The sequence below is a fragment of the Colobus angolensis genome, unplaced genomic scaffold (genome assembly GCF_000951035.1).
Source record: "Colobus angolensis palliatus isolate OR3802 unplaced genomic scaffold, Cang.pa_1.0 Scaffold110, whole genome shotgun sequence".
In the NCBI taxonomy this organism is placed as follows: Eukaryota; Metazoa; Chordata; class Mammalia; order Primates; family Cercopithecidae; genus Colobus; species Colobus angolensis.
This window is the reverse complement of record NW_012112031.1, coordinates 512,931-519,104: the sequence shown is the minus strand read 5'-3', so window position 1 is coordinate 519,104 and position 6,174 is coordinate 512,931.

Genomic DNA, 6,174 nt, shown 5'->3' with positions numbered 1-6,174 from the left:
CCCCATCTCCCTCACAGCCTACTGTATACTCCCAATCCATCCTCCCCCATCTCCCTCACAGCCTACTGTATACTCCCTTCCAATCCATCCTCCCCCATCTCCCTCACAGCCTACTGTATACTCCCAATCCATCCTCCCCCATGTCCCTCACAGCCTACTGTATACTCCCCTTCCAATCCATCCTCCCCCAGCTCCCTCAGAGCCTACTGTATACTCCCTTCCAATCCATCCTTCCCTGTCTCCCTCACAGCCTACTGTATACTCCCTTCCAATCCATCTTCTCCCATCTCCCTCACAGCCTACTGAACTCCCTTCCAAATCATCCTCCCCCACCGCCTGCTAAAGGCCACAGTTTCCAAGGTTTCTTTTTGTTTTGCTTTTAAAGTATTAGAGACTGAATTTGTGCCTCATGCAGTGAAATTTCAATGTAGAAAAAATGTTTTCTGTGACACTTTTCATCACTATACCCTATCCTACAGTAAAAACGGAAGTTGGTTTTTGTTTGTTTTTGAGACAGAATCTTGCTGTTGCCCAGGCTGGAGTGCAATGGCACAATCTTCGCTCACTGCAACCTCCACCTCCTGGGTTCAAGAGATTGTCCCGTCTCAGCCTCCTGAGTAGCTGGGATTACAAGCATCTGCCACCATGCCCAGCTAATTTTTTGTATTTATTTATTTATTTGTTTATTGAGATGGAGTCTTGCTTTGTTGCCCAGGCTGTAGTGCAGTGACACAATCTTGGCTCACTGCAACCTCTGCCTCCCGGGTTCAAGTGATTCTCCTGCCTCAGCCTCCCAAGTAGCTGGGATTACAGGTGTGAGCCACCATGCCAGACTAATTTTGTATTTTTAGTAGAGACAGGCTTTGTCCATGTTGGTCAGGCTGCTCTTGAACTCCTGACCTCAGGTGATTTGCCTGCCTCAGCCTCCCAAAGTGCTGGGATTACAGAAGTGAGCCACTGCACCCGGCCTGGAAGTTGTTTTTTTAAGCCCAGCTCATTTGTGAAAATATCACATGCTCCTTATTTTCATACCCAAATTTCTCATATCCATAAACTTCCACATTTTATTTCTCTCAGAAGCATACACTCTCTTTCTAGATTTCCTCTTCCTGTCAAAGGTATTTTCTTCTTTTGTTTAACATAAATGAATAAATCTAGTCTATTATTACTTAACAAAGTTTTTTAAAACCCAGTGTGTCAACCTATCTCTCTGCTCTTTTAACTTCCTATACTTTTTTGTACAGCATAACTCTCTTAAACTCAAACTTACACTATTGTAGCTTATCTGCAAAGAGGGAGAAGGGGTATCATGGAGTTGGGAGCTCCAGAGGAGGGAAAAGTTTTGGTCATGGGGGAATGTCATTGAGAATTGACAACGGATGCTGAGAAGGACAATCAGAATCAGTGGAAATAAGACAACAGGAATTTGTGCTGAACATGGTCATGTGGTTTCATGACTCTCCACAACAATGTGGAAGCTCAGAGGCAAAGGGGAAAAAAAAAACAGAGAGACCAGGGCTGATGGCAGGCATGGTAAACCGGGTCATGCTACTCCTCTGCTTACAGTCCTTCAGAGGCTTCCCATTTCTTCAAGAAGACCTTCCAGATCCTTCACCATCTGGCAATGCCCATTTCTTCAGCTTCTTTGTGTATCACTCTCCCCTTGGCTTTCAAACTTCCATCACCCTGGCTGACTGTTTTCATACTCATGGCTTTTGCACATTCTGTTCCTTTTAACCATGTGTTATCCTCACTTTCCACCCTTTGCTTCAGCTTAAAAATCACTTCCTCAGAAAAGCCTTTCCTGGCCGCGCGCACTGGCTCATGCCTAATCTCAGCACTTTGGGAGGCCAAGGCGGGTGGATCACCTGAAGTCAGGAGCTCAAGATCACCCTGGCCAACATGGAGAAACCCCGTTTCTACTAAAAATACAAAAATTAGCTGGGTGTAGTGGTGCATGCCTGTAATCCCAGCTACTCAGGGGGCTGAGGCAGGAGAATCGCTTGAACCTGGAGGCGGAGTTGCGGTTAGCTCAGCCGAAATCACACCACTGCACTCCAGCCTGTGTGACAAGAGTGAAACTCCGTCTCCAAAAAAAAAAAAAAAAAAGGCTTTCCTGACCCCTAATCCAATCAGAACTCTATCCATATAGTCTCTCAATATGTGCTTTACTTCTCTTTTATCGGATCTATCACAATTATATGTTTATTTGTACAAATCCCCTTTTCATACATAGAAATAGCTCTGTAGAGGCAGGCATGTGGTCTATTTTGTTCACTGCTGAATTCCCAGCGCCTAGCTTGAGTACCTGTCACCAACAGGAACAGGTGTTCAATAAATGTATTGAAGAGGTTAATGAATGGCAGGAAGATTTAGGTATAAGGCCTTGGGCGAGTTTTTATTTTGTTGTTTGTTTACTTTAACTAGATCTTCATCTCCTGTCTGTTAGATGGGGATAGTAAGAAAAACTAACAACCTCAGAATTGCTGTGTGAATTAAAAGAGACAATGCATGTAGCATGCTTCGCGTGGTGCCTGTCACATGGTGAGGGCTAGGAAATGTTCCTTCTTATTATCATCATTAAAAATCAGCTCTCTGCGCAAATGGAACTCTCATACATTGCTGGTAGCAATGTGAAAGTGATACAGCCAGTTTGGAAAACAGTTTACCAGTTTCTTAGAAAGTTAAACACAGACATATCATATAACACGGCAGTCCCACGTCTGCATATTTACCCAAGTGACATGAAAACTTACGTTCACACAAAAATCTGTACATGAATATTTATAGCAGCTTTATTCATAATGGCCAAAAACTGGAAAAACCCATATGTCCTTCAACCAGGGACTAGATAAACAAATTGTGGTGCATTCATACAGTGGAATACCACTCAGCAAGAAGACGTGAGCTGCAGATCCATGCAACAACACGGATGAGTTTTAAATACTTTATGACAGATGAAAGGAGCCAGACTGAAAAGGTGTCATACTGTATGATTCCATCTAGATGATATTCTGGAAATATCAAAACCATAGGGACAGGCCGGGCATGGTGGCTCATGCCTGTAATCGCAGCACTTTGGGAGCTTGAGGCAGGCGGATCACCTGAGCTCAGGAGTTTGAGACCAGACTGGCCAACATGGCGAAACCCCATCTCTACTAAAAATACAAAAAGTAGCCAGACGTGGTGGCAGGCACCTGTAATCCCAGCTACTCAGGAGGCTGAGGCAGGAGAATCGCTTGAAGGCGGAGGTTGCAATGAGCTGAGATTGCACCACTGCACTCCAGCCTGGGTGACAGAGCAAGACTCCATCTCAAAAAACAAAAAAACAAAAAACAAACAAACAAAAAACTATAGGGACAGAAATCAAGTCATTGGTTGCCAGTGGATGGGGTGAGGCAAGAGGGAATTTGGGAGAATAATGAAATTGTCCTATCACTAGATTGTGGTAATAGTTACATGGTTATATGCACTTATTTATTTATTTTGTTTGTTTGTTTTTTGAGATGGAATCTTGCTCTGTCACCCAGGCTGGAGTGCAATGGTGCAATCTTGGCTCACTGCAACCTCTGCCTCTCGGGTTCAAGTGATTCTGTGCACCAGCACGGCAGGCTAATTTTTGTATTTTTAGTAGATAGAGACGGGTTTTACCGTGTTGGCCAGGCTGGTCTCAAACCCCTGACCTCAAGTGATCCGGCAGCCTCGGCCTCCCCAGGTGCTGGGATTATAGGCGTGAACCACCACACCCAGTCATTTATATACATTTATCAAAACTCATCGCATCATAAATTGCAAGAGCAAATTTTACTTAATTTTTTAAAGGAAAAAAATGTCCAAAATAAGTAGCTATAGTTACCTTTTCCTTTTAGAAAAAGGCATTCATATTTTCTGAGCCTGAAAGAACTACAGGCTTATTGTAGACATTTGGGAAAATGTACAAAGGATGTACATTCATCACGTGCAGAAAAGTATTATTTCCTTGCTGTCAGTTTTATTGGTACAGAATACACACAAAGCTGGGACCATGCTGTGCATTTTTTTAAATGCAATTATACATTTTGCTTTCTGAAATATATTGTGCATATTTTTCATGTCATTAATTTTCAAAATCATGATTTTATGAATCAATAATATTTTATGTTTACTTAAGAGACAGAGTCTCACTCTGTGGCCCAGGCTGGAGTGCAGTGATGGAAAGCAAGCATAGCTCACTGCAGCCTCGAACTCTGGGCTCATGCAATCCTCAGTGGTGGGATGAGATCTAAACCCCTGATATTCAGTCTCAGAGTCAGTAATTCCCTGCCTCAGCCTCCGGAGCAGCTGGGGCTGCAGGCCTGTGCCACCGCGCCAGGTTCAATTTATATTTTATTTTGTCTTTTTTTTCCTTTTTTTCAATGTATGTTTTTTAGCATTCCTTTGGTGTTAGAAATTACATTGTTTATATAATTATTGTCAATTAAAAATAAAAGAGAAAATCATACTGCTCCAATTTTTTACTTTGAGCAACTCTGATAACAACAAGAAAAAAAGTTCAGTGGCGCCAACGCGTTTCCCTCCTGGAGTTTTCCGGTTCACCTGGTGGAGCGAGGCTTCTTGGGCTGGGATTCCCTCGTTGTTTTCAGCGTCTGCAGGAAAGGTGGTTCCACAGGGCGATGGGTGATCTGGCTTCTTTGTTCCTTTGTAGGGGTAAGGGCTGGGCACCTTACTATTTCCTGTATTACCAGCTTGAATTTGTATCGCGCTGTTAATATTTAATCCTCTCCACATCCACGCGGGGTAGTAATTTGTTCCAGATCACACATATCAGTGGTGGAATATTCGGGACTTAGACCCCTGATATTCAACCTCAGTAAACGTCTCCCCAGCTCCAGGACACTGCGTCATCTGGCTTTAAAAAAGACGTTTCTGGCCGGGCGCGGTGGCTCACGCCTGTCATCCCAGACTTTGGGGGGGCCGAAGCGGGCGGATCACGAGGTCAGGAGTTCGAGACCAGCCTGACCAACATGGTGAAACCTCCTCTCTACTAAAAATACATAAATGAGCCCGGCGAGGTGGCGGGCGCCTGTAATCCCAGCTACTCAGGAGGCTGGGTTAGGAGAATCGCTTGAACCCGGGAGGCGGAGCTTGCAGTGAGCGGAGATCGCGCCACTGCAATCCCACCTGGGCGACAGAGTGAGACTCCGTCTCAAAAAAAAAAAAAAAAAAAAAAAAAAGAACTACTGTTGTGCATGGCAGCTGAAGATCCAGCTCTGGGAATGCAGGAAGAAGTGGAGTCGAAGAAACAGGTTGTGGAAGATGCTTAAGGGTTTTAGATATGATAAATTAATGTTAGCTACATTATAATGATTGTAGTAGTTAATGTAAGTTTTGTAAAAAGTGTTTTTATAGTTGTTGGCATATATAAAACTTGCACAAGAGGGTTTATTAATTTGGCCTATATAATTATTACTTCCTTGAGTAAGGGAAAGGATTACTTTAATATGAACCCAACGTAGCCAATGGAAAAGGTGTTCATTTTAAAAGCTTTTAGGAGATAGCATATGTAAATGCCCGTGGGAACCGGGGAGCTGCTGAAACTAGCTGGAAATCATGACCGGCTTAGCAAGAATGGGCATGCAGAGAACCAGAGTACCAACCCAAACAAAACTGGTGTCCAGGATACAGGGAGGGTTCAGAACCATCTGAGTATCAATCAAGAACAAATGCCAGGCTCCAGGAGATTCAGAAAATCCAGGAATAAAGGACAGCAAAAGAACCAGTCATCATGAAAAGCCATGTACTAGAACAGTCCATAAAGCAGCACCAAGAGAACATTTTGAGCCGATTTCAAGTGGAAATTAAACCCTATTCCTCCACTACGAATTGTTCTGGGGCTTTGTACCACCCAGAGTGATGATAGGATCTAAAGGTGATTGCTTGGGAAGCCTAGGGGGCATTTTGGAAATGTGGGAGGTATTGTTGCTTCTGTCGACGTTGAGGAAAGGTGCTACGTGACTGGCATTTAGTGGGCATGGGCCAGGTGATTCAGACATCCTGCAATTCTTTTTTCACAAGCAGTTTCACAAAAGGCTCAGCTATTTTGGGGAAGGTCCTTGCACAGGGAGAAGCTTCTGTGGAAAGACACTGTCTTGATCTCGTGAAAGAACGTACTTTGCACAGTGTCTATTCAACAAA